General features: G+C 41.4%; 1 long non-coding RNA gene across 1 annotated transcript in view; it reads right to left on the reverse strand.

Moving 5' to 3' along the window:
- The window catches only part of LOC127537079 (uncharacterized), a 69,950-nt gene extending 53,127 nt beyond the window's left edge, over window positions 1–16,823 (reverse strand). Inside the window, exon 1 of the long non-coding RNA XR_007946564.1 lies at window positions 16,503–16,823. This is a non-coding gene — a long non-coding RNA (uncharacterized LOC127537079). The remainder of the gene's footprint in view (window positions 1–16,502) is intronic.
- Between the last annotated feature and the right edge of the window lie 1,195 nt (window positions 16,824–18,018).

Consider the following 18,018-nt stretch of genomic DNA (forward strand, 5'->3'; position numbering starts at 1 on the left):
AAACCTGGAGATGAGATCCCACAGAAACAACTTGAGACTGGTTGGGATCCCTGAGGACTGTGAACGGAACAATCCATGTTTGTTTCTGGAAAAGTGGATCCCGGAGGTTTTGGAGCTTCCCTCGGACGCAAGAATCACATTGGAGAGGGCACATCGTGTTGGCCAGCGACGCGGACCCAGTGTGCCCCCGCGGACCTTAATAATAAAGTTCCTGAATGACCGTGAGAAATCTTTGGTTATGCAGGCTATACGGGGGAAAAAGCAGATCTTCTATAAGGAGCACAAAGTGCGTTTTTATCAGGATCTGCCAACTGAAGTGGTAAAACAAAGGAAAAAATTCAACTGATCGCGTCAGATGTTCTGGGAGCTCGGGATCAAACAACGTACATTTTTCTTTCCAGCTCGACTTCAGGTGACGTACAAGGATCACACACAGACCTTTACATCTCCATCTGAGGCTGAACGTTTTGCTCGCTGTATTCAAGAGGAGAAGGATGCTTAATTAGTGAACTGAAGAAAAGGACTATATGGATAAGGACTGCTTAATATAACCACCCTGAGTGAGTAATCGAACTTAAAAAAATGTGCCTTGAAACAATTTTTTGTTTCTTTTTTTTGGGAAAGTAAAGGATTAATTGTGAAAGTAATATGTTTTACCTCTCATTCTACTTAGGAAATTACTTAATATTTCAAAGGTAAATAAAAAGTAACAATTCTAAATAAAATAAGATAAATAAATAGGTGTATAGGTACTTTTTGTTGTTGTTTTTCTTTTTTCTTCTCTCCGTAAAATACTATTTAAAATGTGGTCTTCATTTCTGTTTCGTGGGAGGTAGAGGTTTTAATCTAAGGAAGAAAATCAGCACAGCTTTGCTGCTCCTTTGTGCAAGGAGTGGTTGTTGCTTCTTATCCAGAGTATACACAAGAAGGGAAGGGTAGCTATGAAGCTATGGGGTAGGGATTATTTTGTTGTGTTTTTTGAGTTTTTTTATTTTAAATCTGACCATTGTCTAATGTTCACAGAATTAAAGATAACTTTATTTATTAATTAAAAATGCATAAAGGACTTGACTTAAAAATTACATCATGGAATTGTAGAGGGCTTCAAAAACCTAAGAAAATGAAACAAGTGTTGAATCTGATAAAAAGTACACATTCAGATATTGTGTTCCTTAAAGAAACCCATCTCTTGGCTAAGGATGAGATAAAAAAAATTACTAGAAGATGGAAGGGTAAGATGTTTTCTGCACCTTATACCTCTCAGTCTAGAGGAGTACTAATCTTGATAAACGATTCTGTTCCATTACAGAAAAATAGGGTAATTAAAGATAAAGCTGGGAGATATATAATTATTCAAACAAGACTATTACAGGAATAACTGGTTTCTATTAATATCTATGCGCCAAATACTGATGAACCTCAATTTTTTCAAAATCTATTTTTTAAGCTTTCAGTACTTCTGGGTAATTATATAATCAATCAATCAATCAATCAATCAATCAGAGTTTATTTCTATAGCACTTTTCATACAAAAATAGCACAAAGTGCTTCACAAGTTAAAAACAAACAATAAAAAACAATAAAAAGACAATGCCCCACATCCCTCCCAAACCCTGCCCCACAACATAATAGCTATTAGAGACAGACTTTTTTGCAGAACATACACAGCCTAATAATGACTGGTGCATTGCGCCGATCTCTGAACCAGAGCAAAATGGAGCTGCTGTCAGCCCACAGCTGACGGACTCAACAGTTAAAGGCCAGGAGGACAACCAGCCAGAGGAAGGACCCAGCATCGACGGTCTGAGCACATCGCCCAGAGCCTCCATCGAAATGAAGCCTTCCATCTTCGGGAAGAAGAAGCCCATGGCTGCCAAGAAAGGACTCGGTGCTAAGAAAGGTCTCGGTGCCCAGAAGGTGAGCAGCAAGAGCTTCTCAGAGGTGGAGAAACAAGCACAAGTGGCGGAGAAGCTGAGAGAGGAGCAGGTGGCTGAGGCTAAGAAACAGGCTGAGGAATCCATAGTGGCCTCGATGCGTTTGGCCTACAAAGAGCTGGCGATCGACAGAAAAATGGAGGAATAGCAGGTGATTTTAATTGTACTCTAGAACCATTGAAAGATAGAAGCTCAGGTCTTGAATACTCTCACCCACGTACTAGAAAGATAATACAGTACTTTTCAAAAGAAATTAATTTGATAGATATTTGGAGGGAGAATAATCCGTTTGAGATACAATTGTCATGTTTTTCTGGAAAATACCAGACATATTCGCGAATAGACTTTTTTTTTTATTTCAGCTAATTTGAGACATAGGATAAAGCAGTGTACTTATAACACGGGGGTGGCTGTGGCTCAGGTGGTAGAGCGGGTCGTCCAATGATCGAAGGGTCAGCGGTTCAATTCCCGCTCTCGCCTAGTCATGTGCTGTTGTTTCCTTGGCAAGACACTTAACCCACCTTGCCTCCAGTGCTCTTCACTGGTGTATGAATGCGTGTGAATGTTGGTGGTGGTCGGAGGGGCCGTAGGCGCGGATTGGCAGCCACACTTCCGTCAACAATTCATTCGATACTTATGGAATAATAAAAGATCAAGGTTACGGCTGTCACTGTTGTATTTACCATATGACAGAGGGGGTCTCAAATGCCCAAATTTATTATGGTATTACTGGGCTGTACAACTTAGGTCATTAATGTTTTATTTGTCAAATGACAAAGCCCCTTTATGGAGAAATATGGAAGAACACCCGTTGAGTCTGTCCTTCCCAATGTACCTGTACTCGGATGAAAGAAATAAGTTAAAACGTAAGACAAAACACCCTATTGTCAGGAACATGATTGAGATCTGGCACCAAGTGAGAAAACATTGTGGGGATGTCAATCCTCTATCAATATTCAGCCCAACCCGGGGAAATGAGAGGTTTTCACCAGGTAGGGCAGATCCAGGTTTTAAGGCTTGGGCTCTTAAAGGGTTGGAAAAAATATATCATTTATATGATGTGAAAACTGGAAAATTACTACTGTTTGAAGATATTGTTAGAGGATATGACCTCCCTCGTAACCGTTTTTTTAAATATCTGCAAATACGAAATTTTATAAGGTCCCAACAAAACCATTCACTAACTATTCCTGAAACTTCATCAGTAGAAAAAAATATGATGAGTAATTGTTTTAAAAAAGGTTTAACATCAAAATTCTATCAAATATTATTAAATAAATCTCCAGAATCTTCTATTAAAAGACTAAACATGTGGATAAGAGACTTACAAGAGATTATTCCTATGGATGATTGGAGAAAGATGTGTGCCAGATCACAGTCATTTACAATAAATACTAATCTTAGAATGTTACAATATAAGTGGATTATGAGAACTTACATCACACCCGTCAAACTTAATAGATATAATAAGGATATATCTGATTTATGTGTGAAATGTGGGACAAAGGGTTCACTTCTTCATTGTTCATGGCAATGCCCAAAAATAGAAACTTTCTTGAATGGTATTTTAATTTCAATTCAAGACATATTACCAATTGTAATACCTAAGGATCCAAAATTGTTTATGCTTGGAAAAATACCAGAAAATATTAATTGGAACCAGAAAGAAAGGATTTTTGTGGAATTGGGTATCGTGTTTGCAAAAAGACTTATTATGAGACATTGGAAGGATACTTTTGGACCGAATACAGATTAATGGTTCAATAAATTAATAACAACTTTACCTTTAGAAAAAATTACATACACTCTTAGAAATAAACAACAAATGTTCTATGATATATGGGGACCATTTATACACTATTTAGAAAGGACAGACTCAACCTATTGTGATAATGTAAATGTAGATAGCTGATGTGTTTGTATTAGTAATTACTGACAAACTTCCATAAGTGACCATAAGATGTAATTGTAACCTCTATAAATATAGAATAGTCTTACTTTATCTGTGGACATAAACAAGAGCAATAGGATGGTGACTTTTTCTACTTTATTGGGGTTTTTTTGTTTTTGGTTTTTTTTTTGGGGGGGTGGGGGGATTAATTATGTAAGTTTATTATTTATGTTTGTAATTTTTTATGCATTTATTTTTTTTCTTCTTTAAAAATAAAAACACATTGAAATGAAAAAGAAACAAATTTCAGCTATTAAAAAAAAATAATGTCCATGTCGACCTACAGTTTGAAATAAGCTAATGTCCATATTAATCTGCCATAACAAAAAAAAAAGCTGCCCAGAAAGAGTCATTTGGTCTAGACCCAGTAAGATGGTGGCCATATGATAACGTAATGACAGTCTGGTTATTATCTGCTGTTGTGAATTAACAAGTCTATGTGTGGATGTAAATCTGTGACATGAAAGAAGCTACTGACCCACGTGAACCAGCAATGAGAAATAAGCTAATGTTAGCTGTAAAAGAAGTGAAAGTCCATGTAAATTAGTGATATAAAAGAAGAAATTATTAGTTAGAGAAGAAGCTAAAACCAGTCTTAACCTGCCGTATCAAAGAAGCTAATCTTAGGTCTACAAGAAGCTAATGTTATGTTGCAGTATGAAGCTATCTAAACTTAGCTATAATGAAGCTAATGTTAATGATTACCTCTGAGATGAACGAAGCTGAAATTATGGAAAAATTTCAATATGAAGGAAACTAATACCTGTTAAACTGAGAAATGAAAGAACCTACAGTTTTCTATGGACAAACCAACATAAACACTGGACTCTTACTATAACTTTGTAAAACACGCTAGTACAGAAATAAACACAAGCATGTTTAATAGGAAAGATAATATAAAAGGTCAAACATGTAATTAAACTGTGTAAATGTTACCTTCTTTTAAATATTTGCAAAATTAAGAAGCTAATGTCAAGGTTAATAAAATGTTCAATTGAAAGAAGGTAACATTAGCTATGAGGAAAGCTAGTCATAGAAATAGCTAGCACCATGTTAACTTGAATGAAAAGAGGCAAACATTATTGATAACCTGCGATGTGACAAAAACTAAGAAACTGATATTCATTGTAATTCATTGTAAAAAAAAAAGCAGCAAACATTAGCAATGAAAGTAGCTACATAATTAACATTAGCTATGAAAAAGCCAACATTAGAACAGGACTGACATGTCTCATTAAGCTTAAAACACATTGAAAGGTACTATCACACATTATTAAAACAATACTCTGACTCACTGGGTAATAATATATAAAATATACTTGCTTACGGAAATGAAGACTGTCCAAATTACCTTCCCAGGATGTTTTCTCTGTCGTGTAGCTGATCACAGATTTAATAATGTTTTCAGATACAGTCCCAGTAAAATTGTAGCACCATGATAAAGTAATGTAACGGTTTAGTTCACATCTGCTGCTCTAAACATCTATTTGTTGACTTTTTAAGGTAAAAGCTAACATCAGTGTTAACCTGCAATATGAAAGCCACTAATGTTACCTATGAGAGAAGCTTGTATTAGTTATTAACAAAGCTATCAATAGAACAGGATTCCTGCAATAACTCTATAAAACACATTAACACAGAAATAAATATATGCTTGTATAAAAAGATTTAAAAAAAAATTAACTAACTGGGCAGCGAGGCTAGGCTAACAATAACTACAGCACACATAGGCTAACATTAGCTATGAAAGAAGTTTGCTGACATTTTAGCATGTGATTTGACAGAACCTATCATCAGCTATGAACAAAACGAACATCCGTGTTAGCTTCCAGTTTGACAGAAGCTAACATCAGCTATGAAAGACTAACAAGAGAGCAGGATCGTCACACCTGTAGCCTCAGGCTCAAGGTAGTGGCAGTGTTCTCCTGCCCCCCTCCATTTCCCTACCTTGAACATGTGCAGGTGAGGCTGCAGGTGAAAGGATGTGTCATTCAAATCAGCAGGAGTTGAGCGCGAGCAGGTGCAGGTGATGTAATCATCTACTTCCTCAGACATAACAACAGACGCCACTTACTACTAAATGCTGGATCATGAACAACCAACAGTTCTGAGTTACTGTTCAGTCTCGCTCTCCCTACATTTTTAATACTGGCTAGTTCCTGTTTCTCCTTTCCAAGCTGAACTCCTGCCTTCCCCCTGGAACCATCTGCTCCAAGCCTCTGCCTCCTTGGATTTCTGGACCACCTGTACACTCACCTCTGTCTCTGGACCATTCCCTACTCCTCCTGGTTCTGACTGCTGCATCATCTCCACCACAGTCGCCACACCATGACCTACTCCTGCAACGCCACAAGCCAATGATCCCCTCTGCTTCAGCCCCCTTACCCTCCACTTCATACCCAATTCAGCTAAGGCCCTGTATATTTCTGAGCCAGACTGGTAGTTGTTTATGTATTGTTTTACATTTTTGTATTTAAGTGCGGTAAACTTATTTAGTCTCTTCTAGGTTAGTATAGTTTTCTTGTTTTGCTTTGTATCGTTCATCAATGTGTACTTTCCTGCCTAGGTATTACTTCTTATGGGGTTGTTTAATATTTGTTAATATTACTAGATATAAGGTTATTTATCCACCGGTCCACTAGATGGCATCTGTTCTTCTAGACGCCTTATGTGGGTTCTCGTTGTGACTTGTCACTTCCGGTTGTATTCATTCGTCTACATTTGTAGTTTTCTTGCTGTAAATTCCTTGTTGTAAAACAAAAGCTTTATATTTCTACTCAACTTCAACTGTGTCTCAAACGCTGACCTGAGCCTCCTAGGAACCGTTACAAGGAGTCTGGCTATAACTCTTTCAAACACATTTTAAAACAGTAAACAAATACTCGTACAATACTATATTCGTTTCATTTCATTTCATTTATTCTTTTCCATGGTAATGCGTTAAAAAAAAATCAACAAATGGATACAATTTATAAAGCACAGAATACACACATCCCATGTACAAGAACAGGGGTAGGATGAAGAATAAGTCTTTTTAACTCCTACCCCAGTCTTTTTTCCAAACTCAAACAGAAAAACAACCACAACAAAAAACATCAGATGGCCACAATCAATCAACAAATCAATCACAATACAAGACTAAAGGTTATGTGTCTTAGTAGCTCACTAGGTAGCTATGCTAGGCTAGGCTATGCTAGACTAACGATACCTACAGCTGAGACTGTAGGCACTATTCAAACTTTACTGTGTTTAAATCACATCATAACAGAATATCACACACCTTAAATGCAATATTTAGATTTACTGAGTAAATATACTTCCATGTGTAAATGAACTCCAGATAGTAAACATTTCCAGGATGTTTTCTCTGTCGTGTCGCTGCCCACAGATTTATCAAACGTTCTCAGATACAGTTTCAGTAAAATGGTGGTGATATGATTGTGTCATGCTAAAGTCTTACGTTTTTCTTCTGTTCCATGTGTGGACATTTACTTCTTTAAAGCTGGAAGCTAACATCCATCTTTGGCTGCGACTAATAATAAACTAATAATATTTGAAGAAACTAATAGTATTGTAGAGACCCACTGTGAAAGACAAGCAAGACCAGATCATTCTCTGAACGTTTATTCAGCTTCAACAGAGGCTACTGTGGGCCGTACACAACGCCAAAATAACACTGAAAAACTCTAGCTTTAACTCCAGAATTAGCTGCCTTTTTCCAGCTCGGTCTCTCCGTCAGCCCACACACCAGCACGCAGCCACACACCCACACACGCTGCTGAATCTACCAATCAGAACTGAGCCGACCAAACATGGCACATTCACTGACACTGCGCAAATCTCAAACTGAACAACAACACTGAAATCTCATCATCACAACATATCAGTCCATTGCAGTACCCCCCTCTTCAAGGTCCCTCGTCCCTGAGGGAACAGACAGAAGTCTCTCACATATCCAGAAAGTCTGCGGTCCCTCTGAGGTCCCCCACACCCAGGGAGAAAAGGAGAAGGGGCGTCAGCAGGTGAAGAAGATGTCTGGGAAGGACTAGGGGCCAGGGAAGGGGACATGGGGTCCATGGTGAGAAGACCATTTTGAGAAGGACGGGGTGAGACATTGGGGTCAATGGGGGGACATGTCTGGGCAGTCTGGCTTCCTTGACTTTCACCCGTTGCTTCCCCATGGCTGACCATGCCCCTATAGGGAGTCAGTCTATCACGGTGGAGGGCAACTGTTCTTCCTGTTGGTGGCAATCGGGTCATGTACACAACCTCCCCCAACCTCTCCAGGATCCTGCAGGGTCCCACCCATTCACTGTCCAGCTTAGGGCATCTGCCCTTCTTCCTCTGGGGATTATACACCCAGACTATCTTGCCAACACTGAAATGACATCCACTTGTGCGCACGTCATAGTTCCTCTTCTGTCTCACCCCTGCACGTAGTAGCTGGTTTCTTGTAAAATTATGGGCAGGCTCCAGACGGTCTTGGAGCTTCCTGGCATATTCTGGATTGGGGGGTCCACAGGAGCATCAGGAGGTTTCCCGACCAGCATCTCAGAAGGGGTCCAAATTTCTCTCCCTAGCATCAGAGCAGGGGAGCAAGAGGTGGAGTCCTGGGCAGCAGATCTGTACGCCATAAGCAGCAGGGGAACATGTGCATCCCAATCCGGCTGGTGTTTAGAAGTCACGATAACCAACTGTTCCACCAGTGTGCGGTTAAATCTTTCCACCAGTCCATAGCTTTGAGGGTGGAGGGGTGTTGTACGTGTTTTCTGAGAGCCCAGTTTGTTACACAAGGCTGCAAACACACGAGATTCAGAGTTCCTGCCCTGGTCTGTGTGGATAACCTCTGGTACCCCGAATCTCCTGAACATTCCCTCCACCAGTGCATCCACGATGGTCTCTGCCTCTTGGTCTGGGAGACTATAAGCCTCCGGCCACTAAGTGAAGTAGTCCATTGCAAGTGAGAATTTAGCGGTTCCCCTTCTCCGTGTGGAGAAAGGGTCCAAGGACATCAATCCCCATCCTCTCCATGGGACACCCTGCCGGAAACTGTTGGAGGGGTGCATGCGATTTGGCTGTTGGGGCTTTGCGGGCTGTGCAGCTGTCACAGCATCGACAATAGTCTTCCACATCACGTCAATGCTGGCCCCGGTAAAATCCCTGACGGAGGCGGCGGAGTGTCTTTGTAACACCAAAGTGTCCTCTTGTGCCTCCTTTATCTCACAGTAGCAGTAACTGTCAGTGTAACAAGGTTCTCGAGAGAGTGTATCTGCATTTTGGTACCGTGCACCAGATCAAAGTCGTATGTCTGTAGTTCCTCAGTCCAGTTGGCCCTCTGGCTCTTTGAAGGACATGAGCCACTGTAAGGCAGAGTGGTCAGTCCTGACAGTGAAGCGAAGGCCCCCCAGGTCATACTTGAAATGCTGGATGGCGCTGACCGCGGCCAGTAGCTCCTGCCTTGTGACACAGTATCACCGTTCAGCTTTGTTAAATGTCCTGCTGTAATATGCCACTACTTTCTCCCCATCAGCTGTTCCCTGTGTCAGAACAGCCCCCGAGCCAAGACTGCTGGCGTCTGTGTCAAGGATAAAAGGTAAGGCTGGGTCAGGTGGGGAAAGCACAGGAGCCTCCACCAGGGCTCTCTGTAGTGCAGTGAATGCTGCGTGGCGATCATCTGTCCACACAAATGACCGTCCTTTTTGCAGCAAGCGGTATAAGGGTGCAGCTATGCAGGAGAACCCCCTCACAAACCTTCCGTAGTAGGACACCAGCCCTAAGAAGCTCTTTAAGTCCTGAACAGACTTAGGGATGGGCCAGTCTTTCACAGCTTTCACACACTTTCTCAACCATGGTATTGACCCCTCCTCCACTGACTCTGTGTTCGAGGAATGTGACCTCACATTGCATGAAGCAGCACTTCTGGGGATGGAGCTTCAATCCTGCTGCCACCACCCTCTCCAGCACACTTCTGAAGGCCCCAAGGGCTGAGTGGAAAGAAGCACCATGGACAAGGATATCGTCGAGGTAGGCTACACACTCACTGTGGGGGATGTCAGCAAGTACCTTGTCCATAAGCCTCTCGAACGTGGCAGGGGCGTTGCAGAGGCCAAATGGGAGGACCTTAAACTGCCACAAACCCCCGCTAGTGATAAAGGCGGTTTTAGGTCTGGCACCAGGGGCAAGGGGCACCTGCCAGTATTCACTGCGCAGGTCCAGGGAAGAAAACCAAGTGGACCCTACCACTGAGTCGAGGGTCAAATCGATGCCTGAGAGTCTCTTAGTCACACTATTCAGGGGTCTGTAGTCCACACATAACTGGAAATCAGAGCCACAGGAGATCCTGCTCACTTGGATTCAGTCCATCACAGTTATTCGACCAGACCTCTCTCACGGCCAAAATTCTGCTTTCTCCATCAAGCGGTGTAGGGACTGAGTGTGGCTGTGAACTATTAGCAGACAAGCAGGGAGGTGGTGCAGTGGAAGTGGGGCTGCTAATCATGCTGGGCTCAGTACCAGCTGTCGGCACTGTGGGCCACCGGGCAACTCAGCTGAGGTGGTCGTCGTGACGTCTGGACGACATGTCCATCAGGAAAATTAAGAGTTTCGCTTTTGGTGTTAATAACGCAGTCTAATGCTCCTAGAACATCCAGTCCTAGTATGCAGTCCTCTAGATTTGCAACCCAGACTGCAGAGCAAATTGACTTCTTCCCCACACACAGGGTCACTGATGCCTCCCCAATCATGGGAGCCTTCTGTCCGTTGACTGTCTGGAGTTTCACCATTGTGGGGTAGATGGTTGTCTGATTCCTCACCATATCAGGCCTCACTAAGGTTGCAGATGAGCCAGTGTCTATCAGGGCGGAGCAGTCAATTCCAGCAACATTCACAGGTGCATACCAGCAGTCACCTATCCAGGTACAGCCCAGTATCACAAGTTGTTCCAGTTGACCATCCAGACCCCCAGTTGATTGCAAAGTCTCACTCTGGCTGATGCGATTTGCTCTTCTCTGCATTGTAAGGGGTCGGGATACAGTGTCTGGGGTCCACATGGTCCCGATTATGCGATCCCCACGTCGTTTCCCTGGTTCCTGGGAATGTGGGGGCAGTCTCGAATTAAATGGCCATGCTGTCCACACCCCCAGTAGCTCTTCAACAGAGGCTTCGGACGTCGCTCCTCACGCACCGTAGCAGCCCGCACCAACTGGGTTAGCTCTGTCGCCCATTTGGGTTCCTCTGTACTCAGCACAGTCTCCTTAGCCACTCTCACCTGTGGTGACCTGTCAGATTTGTATTTAATGGAACCAGCACACAGCATCTCCCTTTTTGTAGCCAGTTCTAAAGCAGCTTGGAGGGACACAGGATGAGCCAAAAGTGTCTGGATACGCAGCACATCTGGCAGTAGAGCCTGGAGGAAGGGGTCTCGGGCTAATTCACTCTGGATGGCCGGGGGCATGCGAAATAGGTGCCGTGAACCAGCCTTCTATGTCATTAGCGAGATCTCTCAATGGTTCCCCCAGTTGTCGTTGTCAGCTACATAGCTCAGATCGAAGCAGGCTAGCAGCTGAGCAGGGCCCAAATCGTCTCTTCAAAGCTCCAACTAAAGCCTCATAGTCACTTCTGTCATCAGGGCTTAGTAGTAGCAGGCTTGAGAATGCATCACCAGTCAGGCACATTGCTAGCTGGAGAGCTTTCTCCTCAGTAGACTACCTACCAGCCTTGCCCAACAGTTCAAACTGCGCATGGAATGCTTCCCAGTTAGCCTTTCTGTCATATCTTGGAGTTTTCATGGTAGTGGGAAAAGCATCTTCACGTGCACATGCTTTCTTTACTGCATCTCTCACCACTGTTGTTTTCCCACCAGTGGTGAAGTGTTTGTGTCCATCCTCTCTCTCCTCCTGCTTAATCTTGCGTTCTTTCAGCCACATGTTGCTCACCCTCCAAATGTCATGCAGTCCTCTGTTAGCAAGTTGCTAAGCTAGCAACAGAAGCAACGCTGTATTACTTCTGACACCAATTGTAGTGACCCGCTGTGAAAGATGAGCGAGACCCGATCTTGTTCTCTGAACATTTATTCAGCTTCAACACAGGCTATTGTGGGCCGTAGCCAACGCCAAAATAACACTGAAAAACTCTAGTTTTAACTACAGGATTAGCTGCCGTTTTTCCAGCTCGGTCTCTCTGTCGGCACACACACACACCAGAACGCAGCCACACACGCTGCTGAATTTACCAATCAGAACCGAGCTGACCAACGTGGCACATTCACTGACACTGTGCAAATCCCAAACTGAACAACAACACTGAAATCTCGTCATCAGAATACATCAGTCCATTACAGTATGGAAAACCTGTAAAATGAAAGAAGCTAACATTGGCCAGGAAAGAAGCTAATGGTGTTGATAGTCTGAGATATGACAGAAGTTAGCCTAGAAAACACTAACATTCATGTTAATCTGCATGCTGACAGAGGCTAATGTTATCTATGAAACTGATTTCCATGTCAACCTGCTAAATAACAAAAGCTAACAATAGCTATGAAAGTCGCTAACGTCTGTGTTTACTTTCAATATGAACGAAGCGAATGTTTGTGATGAAGAAGCAAACATGAGAACAGGACTGTTATGTCTCATTAAACTCATTAAGTAGCCAGGTTAGGCTAAGGTTAAATAAGCTCAGACTGGAGGAACACTTTGAACTTAAAATGTGTTTAAAACACATTGTAATGTAACATCACACACTACTGCAATACTCTGACTCACTGGGTAATAACATAAAATATACTTACTGATAGAAAGTAATACTACCCAACTTACTTTTCCAGGATGCTGTCCTCTGGTGTAGTTGCCCACCGAGTCAGTGGCTGTTCTCAGGTCCAGTCCCAGTAAAATGGTGGATATGATAATGTAATATGACAGCATGGTTCCTGTCTGCTGTTCTAAATGAATATTCTATATGTGGACATTAACTTCTAGTTAACCAGAAACTGACATCAGTCTTGATCTGTTATATTAAAGAAGCTAACAGAACAGGATCCCTACTATAACTCTACAAAACACATTAACACAGAAATAAACAGGTACCTGTATAAGAACATTTACACTACAAATTACATCTAACAAGCTGGCTCGGTAGCAAGGCTAATAGTAGCTACAGCACACATCGAACTTCAATCCGTTTAAATCACATTGTAGCACAGAATCATACACTATTATTAAAATCCTTTATTTGCTAGTTAATTGATATACACTGACAGTCATTAAAAACTTTGAGACCATATTTTTCAACATAATTTTTATTTTGAAGCCCGAAACTGGATTTTCTTCATATGAATCATTTGTTTAGCATATTGGCATACAGAAACAAAAATCTAAACTTTCAAGAATGATTTCAAAATAAAGAATTTCACAAAAGAAAACGGCACCTGCCAAACACAAAGTCACAACAGTCAATACCGAGTATGGCCTCCATTTGCTTCGATGCAGGCAGCAATCCGTCGGCGCATGCTTTGGACCAGGCTTCTGATTGTGGGTTGGGAACAGCCCATACGCCTGGATACATCACTGTAGCTCAAAGCGGCCTCCACCATACCCAGTGCCCGGAGACGTTGTTCATGCGATAGACGCGGCATGATGCTGTTCACTGGACTAACAATGGGGGCCTTTTTTGGGCCTTTATATAGGCCTTCAAACCCATTCTCACATTGTGCAGATACTCACTGAGTATTGCTTGGTGTGTATTTGGTTCACTTTTGCAAAGTGACCAACCCATGTGCAATGAATCATGACAAAATGACAACTCATCATTATCTCAACTACCAGGGCACTAGATCATCAGTAAATCCACAATGAATAATTACAACCCCCCTACAAGTAGAATTCTGCCTACATTTCTACCTCAAAGTTTCTATTGACTGTCAGTATACTTACGTTGGAGAATGACGTCCATTAAATTTGCATTCTCAGGAGTTTTTATCTCCATCATGTAGCTGTTCCAGGTGGAGTAAAATGGTGGTTATACGATGATGTAAAGTGACGGTGTAGTTTCTATCTGCTGCTCAAAATCAACATGTTCGTGTGGATGCTAGCGTGTTTTCAGCTAACACCCATGTTAACATGTTATATTAACTAGTAAACATAAAAACAGGATTCCTGCCATACGGCTTTACACCACGTTAATGCAGAAATAAATAGATACTGGTATAATACCATATACGTTATATGTGTTATTAAGCTAACTTGAGGGGCTAAGCTAACGATAACTACAGATGAGGCTTTAAGATACACTCTAAACTTAAATGTGTAAAATATTAAACACTTTTATTTCAATATTTTGATTCATTTGGTAATATACGTATAACATACTGATTTGTGGAAATTCATCCTAGCAAAGAGTCGCTAACGTCAGCCTTGAAAGAAGCTAATGTCTGCTATTAATGAAGCAAACAGAAGAACAGTATTCCTTCTATAACTCCTTAAAACATATTAACACAGAAATAAACAGATACTTGTATTAGGACATATACAATACAAATACCATTAAATAAGCTAGCTAGGTAGCTAGGCTAGGCTAACAGTAGCTACAGCACACATCTAACTTAAATGCATTTAAATCACACCATAATGCAGAATAACGCACCATTATTAAATCTTTGTGATGCCCTGGTTAACTGAATATATAATATACTTACTTGGGAAAATGAATTCCAGTATTTTCTCCACCATGTTGCCGTCCACAGATTTATTACCGATCTCAGATATAATCCAGTAAAATGGTGAAATCATGATAATTAATAGGACAGAATGGTTACTGTCTGCTGTTGTGAATTAACATGTCTATGTGTGGTGATAACTTCTGTTAAGCTGGAACATAACATCCATGTTTATGTGCTATATAAAAGAAGCTAATGTTAGCTATGAAAGAAGCTTACTGACATTTTAGCACGTGATTTAACAGAAGCTAACATCAGCTATGAAAGATGCTAACAAGAAAGCAGGATTCTTCCTATGACTCTTTTAAACACATTTCATAAGAATAAATAAATATTTGAGTAGCACCCGTTTACAGCCACTCTATGGAAGTAATTACTGGAGAATGGTGGGTGCTCGGGTTGATGAATATATAAAGGTAAATTTTAAATAGAAAGTAGATATCTAATTAAAGTTCTAATTAAGAATGAGACTCAAAGAGTCTCATTCTGAAAGCTTTGTTTAAAATAAGATTTGATTTAAAAAAATTCCCTAATACAAATCATAAAAGCTCAATCAGACAAAAACATAAAGCAAGGCGTGCTCAAATTTGCCCCCAAAAATTAATTAATACCATTTTGTCTGTCAGAAATAAATCTTTTCAGTTTCACCCTCAATTTGTTCCCTGATAGTCCTAATTACCAGTTTCAGTGTTAAGGTCCTTACACACCGGGAGCAATGCGAATAAACGATGCAAAATTGCGAAATATTGGGATGCGAGTTTTGACGCACCTGTCCATACATATCAAGCACGATGCGTTTTTGCGACTTTCCGAAGGGGAGGAAGACGTTGCCGTAATGTATTTCCACCTCTTCTTCTGTTTTCCACCTGCCTGGCCACTCCTCGTCATTTCTCCCTCCTCTCTCTTCTTTCTCACGTACGTGTCCCTCAAATTCCTCCACATCTTCTTCACTTCTTCAACTATAAAGTATGAATAATAATAATATCTACCATATGCCACAGATACTAAAAGCAGAAAACACAACACCAGACGGATTATTTTCAGTTCTGATTAGATGTGTTGCGATGTCTTTCTGTCTTGATATCATGTACTGTAATGTGAGTCGGGGCCAGTACCGGGTAAGCACAACATTAAACTATAATCCATAAACGTAAGGTAACAACCGAGACCTAATTGATGACCGTGACATCAACGCAATTGACAGTGAAAAGTATGTTGTATGCCGGTGAATGGGATGTCGCAACAACACGCAATCTGATTGGTCAGAAGTGGTCACAAAGAATGCGAAACTTTAGAAAAATCGACCATGATCCAAAAAATAAATGCCGCAAAATCGCTGAGCAAGAAAACGTTGCCGATGTGAACGCATGTATTGACAGGATACAGGTTCGAAAAAAAATATTGACGTCCGAAAAAAACGCACGTAAAAAACGCACCCGGTGTGTAAGGACCTTTAATCTGAATTTATTCCTCTAACAACCAGATAAAGACAGAATCCCCCCACAGCTTTAACCCACAATCACAATGTCCCATACACAACACAGCAAAGTCACCCAACAATAGAACCAATGGCGGGAAATCTGTCTGAACACACGCGCGCGCGCACACACACACACACACACACACACACACACACACACACACACACACACACACACACACACACACACACACACACACACACACACCAAGCTTACTCACTAATCTGGAGCTCAGAGTCTGAAACTGTTTGGTCCAACAAAACATTGAGTTCTGAAAGATCCACAGTCCGAAGGCGGGAGTGGAACGCGAGCTACTGCTTAGCATTAGCCGCGCTAGCATTAGCCGCACCAGCATTAGCCGCGCTAGCATTAGCCGCACTAGCATTAGCCGCACTAGCTCCTGCTCAGTCCTCCAGCCTCAAACTCACCACTGCTCCTGCTGCTGAACTTCCAGGTCCTCAGCACCGTTCTCTGAACTTCCAGCTCCGGTTGTCCAGTCTGTGTTCCGCTTGCTTCAGCTTAGCTCCAGATAAAAAACCTGCTCCTTAGTGATGTTACAAGATGTGCTTGAGGCTTCAAAGCGTGTGTCGAGTAATGGAGGGGGCGTTTCCACGAAGCGCGTATCGAGGCTTGCTTCATTTAGGGGAGGAGCCAAAAATGATGACGTCCGAAGCCTCGTTGCCTGGCTGAACCACGTGACTGCTTCGGAAAGTGGTTCAGATTTTGCCGCGAGGTCTGACAGCAGAATAAACCCCTCAGGCTCCATTCAAAATGTGGGTTTTGATCGAGAGTTGTGGTCAGTCGAGAGTTTTGATAGTCTGGATACGAGAGTTTGGATAGTTTGGATAGAGTCTTGATAGTCTGGATACTAGAGTTTGGATAGTGTTTATATAGTTTGGATATGGTTTGGAGAGTTTAGAAAGAGAGAGATAGTTTGGAGATTTAGGAGAGTGAGGAGAGAAAGATAGGTGATAGGAAGGAGCAAAACCAGGAGGTAGAAAATTTCCGGTGTGGCAACATTTTGATTTTTTTACCTCCTAATAAGGTAAGCTAAATCTAACATTATTACAGACACATTAGGTTTCCTTATCAAGAATTGTATTTTTCACCGTTTATTTTATTCAAAGATGAGGTGTTTATTGTGTGTCAAAAAAAAGGAGTCGTTTAAAACCAGAAACTGTTGAAAACCTGTTACTTCTGAATAAAATGAATAAAATCTCCCCTTTCCTGTACATCCTTGTCTAAGTTACACAAGCATATTCAGTACAATCTTCCTAGTTCCACAAACACTTTCACTGTCCTCTGCTTGCATAAGGCCATGCCATTTTCCTAAGGTGACAAAAAGACATAACTATTGGGACCTATTCACGTGTTGCAAAGGATTTAATTTAACACCCCGTTCCATAAAATTGTAATCCAAGTTCACCACTGGGCTATATTTGTATAATACTATATACAAGAAAAAAGGTCATATGTCTTAGTAAGCTCGCTAAGTGGCTAGTCTCGGCTAGGCTAGGCTAGACTAGCGATACCTACAGCTGAAACTGTAGGCACCATTCAAACTTTACTGTGTTTAAATCACATCATAACAGAATATCACACACTTTAAATACAGTATTTGGATTTAGTGGGTAAATATACTTACATGTCTAAATGAACTCCAGAATGAACTCTCTGTCGTGTCGATGCCCACAGATTCATCAAACGGTCTCAGATACAGTCTCAGTAAAATGGTGATGATATGATCGTGTCATGCTAAAGTCTCATGTTTATCTTCTGTTCCATGTGTTGACGTTTACTTCTTTAAAGCTAGAAGCTAACATCCATCTTAGGCTGTGATTAATAATAAATTAATATTTGAAGAAACTAATTGTTTTGATAACCTGTAATATGAAAAATGCTAATCTCAAGGTTATGCTGTGATTTGAAAGAAGCTAACATTAG

This window comes from Acanthochromis polyacanthus, chromosome 14, assembly GCF_021347895.1.
Source record: "Acanthochromis polyacanthus isolate Apoly-LR-REF ecotype Palm Island chromosome 14, KAUST_Apoly_ChrSc, whole genome shotgun sequence".
Taxonomy (NCBI): Eukaryota; Metazoa; Chordata; class Actinopteri; family Pomacentridae; genus Acanthochromis; species Acanthochromis polyacanthus.